Source organism: Balaenoptera borealis, assembly GCF_965194805.1.
Source record: "Balaenoptera borealis genome assembly, chromosome: X".
NCBI classification, from domain to species: domain Eukaryota; kingdom Metazoa; phylum Chordata; class Mammalia; order Artiodactyla; family Balaenopteridae; genus Balaenoptera; species Balaenoptera borealis.
Genome location: NC_138881.1, coordinates 100,923,589 through 100,932,597, shown reverse-complemented (window position 1 = coordinate 100,932,597; position 9,009 = coordinate 100,923,589).

The window sequence follows — 9,009 nt, the reverse complement described above, 5'->3', positions numbered from 1 at the left end:
TGAGGCACAAGGAATTTCAGAAAGCTGTGGGATCTAAGTTGACAGAGTGCTTAGAAGTCATCTTATCTAACTTTTCTTTTAGTGCTGAAATGCATTTTACATTTTCTGGATAAATGCTCCTTCAGCTTCTTTGTAATACACTTTCAGTGACTCAGAACAAGTCAGTGCGAGTTCTTACTTTTTAAGATCTTATGGTTAGAAACTCTTCCTTCCTACTGAACTGAATCCTGGCTCCTTCTGACTTCAAACTAATCTTCCTATTTCCTCTCCAGTTCAACCTGTAGGACTTTGAAGACAGCTGCCCCGTTAGGACTTCTGTTCTCCAGCATGAGCAAGTCCCTGTGGGGAGATCTCGGAGTTCCTCTCCATTCTGGTCTCCCTTTCCTGGAGGCTTTCTGGTTTAATGTCCCCAAACTGTGGTACCCACCCAGAACTGGATCTATGACTCCGGGGCAGAGTCCATGGGGATATCACCTCTTTTGACTTGAGTTTTCTACCTAAGTACTCCAAGCTTGCACTTTACACCTTTTTTTTTTTTAAGAGTCACACTGTTGACTCACATTGAGTTTGTCAGTAATAAGCACCTGCAGATCTTTTTCGCCAAGTATGGTCTCTTCCATCCTGTACCTGTGAAACACTAAAAACAAACAAACAAAAAAGTCAAAGCAGACTTTATGTTGATCTCTGTTTAGTTTTATCTCACTGGTTTGGACTCACTGTACCAGTCTGTTCCACATTGTTAGAAGTCTTGATGCATTTGAATCTGAGTCATCAAAATAGCTCGATCTCCTAGATTTGGATCATTTGCAAAGTTTATGACCACTTAATTTTAAGGAAAATGTTCCTATCATTTAAAACACAATTTTCTTTTTTCTTTTCCATACTTATACTCACTTCTAACGCATTGGAAATTAGCATTGTCCTTCGGTGTGATTCATTAAACACTGAACAAATCTTGGGTTGTTTTTTTTTTTTCTTTAGAGCAGAGAACCGTAATTGCTTTTCCCATATCTGATTTACAACAGCGACAGATTAATTTTCTGCCAAAAGTATATTTTTAAGCAAGTAAATGGACCACAGACTTTTCTAAATATGTTTTCATTTAGGATAGAGTTTCTCAAAATGTATCCCACAGACCAAATACATTTGAATCACCTGGCTATCTTCTAAAAATGCAGATCCCTGGGCCCCAGCCAGACTCTTAAATTCTGTGGTAGTGAGGCTCAGAAATTATCATTTGACATAAAGCACAGGTTATTCTTATGGACACTAGAGTTTAAGAACCCTGCTTTAGGACTTCCACAGTGATCTATAGCAGTGGGTCTGAACCCTGACTGTACACGAGAATCACGCAGAGACCTTTTAAAACCTCTGACACACAGACCACACCTGGCATTAAGTCAGAATCTCTGGAAGTGGGATCCTGACATCTGTATGTTTTAAAAAGTTCCTCAGGTGATTCTACTGTGCAGTCATTATTGAGAAACACAGATTTTTTTGAAGTATAGTTGACTGAGAAACACGGATTTATATGTTCCACAGTATAGATTTTTTTCACATCTTTAGGTAAAATCTATATTTTATGTACAAAATTGTATACCTAAAGTTCTGTTTTCTTTTTTTTAATTTTATTGAAGTATAGTTGATTTACAATGTGTGTTAATTTTCACTGTACAGCAAAATGATTCAGTTATACATATATATACCTTCTTTTTCATATTCCTTTCCATTATGGTTTATCACAGGATATTGAATACAGTTCCCTGTGCTACACAGTAAGACCTTGTTGTTTATCCATCCTATATATAATAGTTTGCATCATCTAATCCCAAACTCCCCATCCATCCCTCCCCCACACCCCTCTCCCTTGGCAACCACGAGTCTGTTCTCTATGTCTATGAGTCTGTTTCGTTCCACAGTGTAGATTTCGGGGTTAAATAATATTTAACAACTTGTCAAATCTCAAAAAAACCCTTTGAGCTCATAAAATGTCACCTGCTTACTTTGGACTTTGAATTATTTGTGCTGGAGTAAAAAAAGAACTTATTGTGAGGAGAGACACAAGGTGCCTCTTATTCAGCACTAAACATTCCAATAGTTTACAGACACCATTATTATTCAGACAAGGAAGGCTGATGACTGCAGCACCATTTTAAGCACTGCTGGCAGCGCTGGGGAAAAATATGTTAGTAGAAGGCATACTCCTCAAGGAACTTAGTCTAGTTGGAAAGTCAAAATGAACCTCGGAGAAGCTAGAGTGAAAAGTTATACAAAACCTCATCGTAATGAAGTACCGAACTGTAGGACACATGTTAAATGCTAGAAGCTCAGCAGAGAAGGAGGGTTTGAACTGCATCTTGAAAGCATTTCAGGATTTGAATTGTTGGTAGAACAAATGGACAGCTTCATGGATGAAGGATATTAGTTCTGATGACTTCAAGTGCAAGCAACAAAGTTCCCCAACTAACAGTGACTTAAGGTTATACGGACTTTTATTATCCCACTTAACAAGAAGTTGCGAGGTGGGCAGTCCCGGGGTTTGTGTAGCAACTCAACCATATCATCAACATTTTTGTCTTTTTGCTCTGACATCCTCAGTGCAACAATGATGTCTCCCCTCATGGTTCCAAGATAGCTGCCACAGCACCAAACATCACATCCTAATTCTAGTACCTCAAGCAAGAGGTTGTTGGAGTGTTTTTCCAATTCATCTCTTTTTGTGAGAGGAAAAATCTCTCCCAGAAGCTCCTGCTAGTGAAGGGTTTTGATTAGTAAGAGGATGTGGTAAGAACAATATCTGAGAGAGATCAATGTGACATTGGTGTGTAAGAAGGATTAGAGTCAAGGAGAGCAGCTAGACAATGACGGCCTGGTCTAGGGTGGGACTAGAGTGCTAAGGATAGATTCAAGAGAAATAGTAAAAGAAACATCAACAGAATTTGGTGAGTGGCTAGTTTGGGGTATGGAGGAGCTGGATTAAAGATAATGTCAAGACATTAAAAACAAAGTCTAGAAATCTTTATGAGGACAAAGGAAATGGGAAGGGACACCCGGCTTGGGGAACAAGAGAAATGATGAGTTTGGTTTAGGAGAAATTAAGTTTGAGGTGACAATGAGCTGTTTGAGTGGGTATGTCCAATGGGCAGATGGATTTTCAGAGATTAGAAAGAGCACCTGGTGCTAGAGACTTTGTACAACCAGGGTAATGGTTAGGAACATGGACACTGGAGCTAGATTGCCAGGGTTTGCACTTAATAGACATGTGACCATGGGCAGTGCTATGATTAAATGTTTGTGTCCCCCCTAAATTCATATGTTGAAGCCCTAATGCCCAACATAATGATGTTTGGAGGTGGGGCCTATGGGGAGGTAATTAGGTCATGAGGGTGGATTAGTGCCCTTATGAGAAGAAACATGAGAGAGATGATGTCTCCACCATGTGGGGACACAGAAAGAAGGTAGCTGTCTGTCAACCAGCTCTGGCTCTCACCAGACACTGAATCTGCCAGCACCTTGATCTTGGACTTCCCAGCCTCCAGAATTATGAGAAATAAATATTTGTTGCTTACGCCACCCAGTCTACGGTAATTTGTTATAGCAGCCCGAGCTGACAAAGACAGGCAGGTTACTTAACTTTTCTGTGCTTCTGTTTCCTCATCTGTAAAACAGAGACAATAATGCCTACTTTATAGAGTTGTTGTGAGAATTACATGTGAAAGGCTTACAACAATCCCTGGCATATAGGACACGTGTAGCTATTACTATTTTTTTGGTGTCACCAGCTTAGAGGTGACCCTAGAGGCCTGCCATGGATGTGCTCTTCAAGTCTTCTCATTTTAGCTGCTCTTTTTAGAACAAAAGATACCAGAATCCTTCATTATCAGACAGGCCTATCTTGGAAACCCAGAAAGAAGCTAGGATTTTAGACTGTTACAGCTGAAAGTGACCATGGCGATTTTCTAGTGCAAAGTTTCTTGCAGTTTTTTTTAGCCACAGAGCCCTTTGTTCAAGCAAAATTTCCCACAAAAACCCATGATCTAAAACAGAGAAAACTGGGGACTTCCCTGGTGGTGTGGTGGTTAAGAATCCACCTGCCAATGCAGGGGACACGGGTTCAAGCCCTGGTCTGGGAAGATCCCACATGCCGGAGCAACTAAGCACGTGCGCCACAACTACTGAGCCCACGTGCCACAACTACTGAAGCTTGCACGCCTAGAGCCCGTGCTCCGCAACAAGAGAAGCCACCGCAATGAGAAGCCCGCGCACTGCAATGAAGAGTAGCCCCCACTCGCCGCAACTAGGGAAAGCCTGTGCGCAGCAATGAAGACCCAATGCAGCCAAAAATAAAAATAAATAAATAAGTAAAGATCTAGCAGTAATTAAAAAAATACATAAAACAGAGAAAACTGGAGCCATTCTTGTTGGTGTGGAGTGAAAGTCAAGACGTCCTGCCCACCTGCTCTGAGATACCTCCTCTGAGCCCATGGACTCCCTGGAACACACTTTGAGAAACACTGCTGTTGTCCAAACCCTTAGACAGTAGAGGAAATTGTGATTAAGTGGCTAAAGAGATTAAGTGACCTGAACAGGCCACAGAGCGAGTAGTGGCCAAAATGGGCCCAGAAACCAGCTTTCCTGGGTTTTATGCTGAGGAGCGTGAGTGAGTGTTAGGTGCGAGCCCTGTGCTGGATGCGGCAGGAAGGTTGGTGTCTGAATCCTGGTTTCACAGGTCTTCAGGTGTCTGTGTCTACCCTGGAAGCCACCCTGGCTCTCAGAAATCACTGTGTCTGGGGAGAAAGGGTGGGGAAACATGGATGGAAGGAAAGGGATGGAATCAAGAGAAGTGTACTTATTGTTCGTGCCTCCTATTACATCCCTAATGAAGGAGTTGGCCAGATGGACTGTCTTCCTCAAAGCCCATTGTAAAGCCAACAAGGACTTCCATGAACAGTCAGCTGGAAAAGGGAATAAATAACATCTGGAAGAGTGAAGTTGCTAGGAAACTTACACATTTCAATTCATAAGAGTGCTAAGGTCTCCATGTAACAAATTCCGGAACTGAACAGGGCCCTCAGTGTTTTCCTGGCCTTTCTCAATGACATGAAACTTTAATGAAGGGGGACTTTTAGAGCACAGGGTCTGAGCTAACTGAGAATAGAGCACTAGGCAAGAAATACAGAGGTGAGAGTTCTATTCCCAGCTCTGCTGCCTACTTGGCCGAGTAACTTGACCTCCCTGGGCAAAATGAAGGGGTTGAAGCAGACAAGAGCTCTTCTGATTTTAAATGTCTATCATTCCCTATCAGGAGCCTGCAGTAAGTGGCTGCCATCTTACTCCAAAGAGCTGGCAGCAGCCTTCTCAGTTACACTTGAAGCCTCAGGTTATTGTCACCATCAACAGGGTCATAAAGGGGGGAGGTAAGAATCTCTGGCTCTGAGCCCTCTCCTCCAAATCCCATCTGCAAAGGAAGGGAATGATATGACATTATTGCCTAAGCAACACACAGTCTCACAGTTCTGTGGGTCCTAATGTCCTGGGATCCCTCTCCTTCATAATCTATTCAGTTGAAAGAGAATGTGGAGATTCCAGTGAAGAGCTAAGGGAGGTGTGTGTATGTGTGTGTGTGTGAGAGAGAGAGAGAGACAGAGGGACAGAGAGAGAGAGAGACAGAAAGAAAGAAAGAGAGAGTGCAACAAAGCGAGACATATAGACGAAGAGAAAGTGAGAAAGTGGTAGAAGCGGAAGTTAGCAGTTTGTCCTTGGTCAGCTGGCTGGTCTAGTGGAAAGAAGGCATGTATCTTGCCACTTTCCCTGATGTGACACAGATGGAAAAAACTTGGGAAATATTCTGCTGGGGAGACCGTTCCGCCAGCTCAGCACTTAGGCCATATGATCTCCAAAAGCGAGACCCTATTCTTAGACCTGCCATTCATTCGTGAATTTGATAAGCATTTACTGAGCGCTTACTATGAGCATAGATAGGTGAAAAAATGGCCATGTCCCACTTGCTGTACAGCAGAAATTATTGCAACATTGTAAATCAACTATATTTCAAAAAAAAAATAAATTAAACAAAAAATGGCCATGTCCTCTGCCCTAAAGAAGCTCACAGACTCCGGTGGGGTCTGGGCCAGTGAACAGACAATTACAGTGTGCTGAACGCCATGATGAGGGAAGTCCAGAGCTTTAGGGGAGCACGTTGGTGAAACCCCCTTAACTCAGCCTTGACTGGTTAAAGAAGATTTCTTGGGAGAGAGTCATGTCACCTGAAGGAGAAGCAGAAGCCAGCCTGGTGTTGGAGGAGGTGGGAGGAGAAGGGATGTTCTAGGCGGAAGTAGGGCCACAGGTTATTTTAATCTTCCTCTTGGTGTTTAGCAGTGTTTTACAAGCGTTCTTCATTGGACATGTATGCATTTATATAAAAAAATTTTAAAATATGAAGGATAGCAATGGTCCTTCCTTAATCAGTGAGCACCAGTGAGAAGTCATTAGGTCTATGACACACTGGCAGAGAGAAGGGAACACTACAATTACTACGACTAATAACAGTAACAGGAATGTTTGTCAAGTGCTTACTACTTGTCAGGGTTTTTCACGTACCTCATTCAATCCTTGTCATAATCCTACATCATAGGTACTACTATTATTATCTCCATTTTATGGATGAGGAAACTGAGGCCCAGAGGTCACACAATTAGTAAGTAGTAGAGGCAGGAGTCAAACTGAGGCAGTACAATGCCAGAGCCCCGCTCTCAACTACTGCACTATACCACCCCTCTTTAAATGATTAAAGTGAAACACACACACACACACACACACACACACACACACACACGAGACCAACTAGTGTTTAAAGTTGTCCCTCTTCTAAGAAGTAACTTCCTTCCATCAGCTGAGTATGTCCCTTCTCCTCCAAGTTGGGAGGGGGGTGTGTGGCGAGGAATATCAGATGCACACAGAGCATGGAATGACCTTCCTAATGTTGCATGATAATCAGATGGCTGAATGGGTTCCAAAAATCCACTTCAGCATCACAACGGCTGGACCTCACTCTGCTCCGGCCACACCAGCGGTGCTTACCTTGTGGCAAGTTTCCATTTTTCAAAACAGTGACATAAGTCTAAGTAATTTATTAAAATTCCCTTATTATTAATGATGTTGCTATGTGATGCAATTCCTATGTTAACCACAGGGTGATGCTGCAGACAGATCTAGGGGTTTGTTTGGGGAAGAGGGGTTTAAGAATATTTGCGTTTTATAAATCATGGTACAGGGACTTCCCTGGTGGCGCAGTGGTTAAGAATACGCCTGCCAATGCAGGGGACATGGGTTCGAGCCCTGGTCTGGGAAGATCCCACATGCCGCAGAGCAACTAAGCCCGTGGGCCACAACTACTGAGCCTGCGCTCTAGAGCCCACGAGCCACAACTACTGAGCCTGCGTGCCACAACTACTGAAGCCTGCGCACGTAGAGCCCGTGCACCACAACAAAGAGAAGCCACCGCAATGAGAAGCCCGCGCACCACAATGAAGAGTAGCCCCCGCTCGCCGCAACTAGAGAAAGCCCGCGTGCAGCAACAAAAACCCAACACAGCCAAAATTAAATAAATAAATATAAATTATGGTACAGCTACACAATGAAATCTATTTAGAAGAATGAGGCAAAGCTATACGACTTTTAAAGACCATCCTCAAGATATGCCACTAAGTGAGAAAAGCAAGTCGCTAAACAATATGTACAGCATGCTCATATTTATCTAATTTAAAAAATGTAAATATATATGCAGGTACATGCATAATTTTTTCCCGAGAGTTGAGAAAAAGAGATTGTTACCAGTTATTACTTTGAGGAGTGGGACTGGAGTCCAGGAGCTAGTGGGAAGCAGCCGCATAGCACAGGGAGATCAGCCTGGTGCTTTGTGACCACCTAGAGGGGTGGGATAGGGAGGGTAGGAGGGAGACGCAAGAGGGAGGAGATATGGGGATATATGTATATGTATAGCTGATTCACTTTGTTATAAAGCAGAAACTAACACATCATTGTAAAGCAATTACACTACAATAAAGATGTTAAAAATATTTTTTTAGAAAGTGTGTTTCCTTTAGATTTCATACTTTAAAAAATTATTTGATTTTTAAAAATGATTTGCACTCATTAATTTAAAAACCATTATTACAAAAAAAATCTGATTGCTGTAAAAATTGAAATACTGTAGAAGTTAATGAAAGTCTCTTCTCCCCCACCTCTTAACCCCATTCCCCAGAGGACAGGTGACCTCGGTTTGGGGCCTCTTTACTCAGAGTGTGGTTTCCAGAATGGCAACATCAGGATCACCTGGGAAGTTGCCAGAAATGCAGATTCTCGTGCCCCACCCCAGACTGCTGGCTCAAACTCCACAGTAGGGCCCAGTAATCTGTGTTTTCAGAAGCCTTTTTGGTGATTGTGATGCATGCTGCAAGTTGAGAATCATTAGCAGGTTAGACCAGATCTTTGGGGGACAGGTCGAGAAGAATCCTGCTGGGGGAAACAAATAACTCCAATGGCCTGTTTCCACTCACCCAGCGCACTCTAGCTCGAGGCTGGCAGCCCTTTGAGCCCACTGTGACCTTTCTGTTGGGGCTGAGTGATGACCGTACAGTCACAGTTTGGAGGCTTACCCAGAAAAGGGGGCCATGCCAGAGGGGAAAGGAAAAAGGAGTGTAGGAGAAACTAAAAAAAGATGGGTAGGGAAAGGAAAAATGGCAGAGAAAGAATGCAAATAAAATAATTGCATGATGTGGGGAGAAAAAAATGTCGCCTGTCATTTCAGTAAACAAAGAATGTCGCCTGCCACCAAGTCAGCAGCTGCGGCAGCCACCCCCGACAGCGCGCCCCAGGGGCATTCAGGATGGAGGAAAACAGGATACTGGCCCTAGATAAGGAAGATGCATATCTAAGGAATAATTGCAATGAGCCCAGATTCTTGCATCTTCCCATACAGAGAAAAGCACTAAAATCATTAACTTGAGA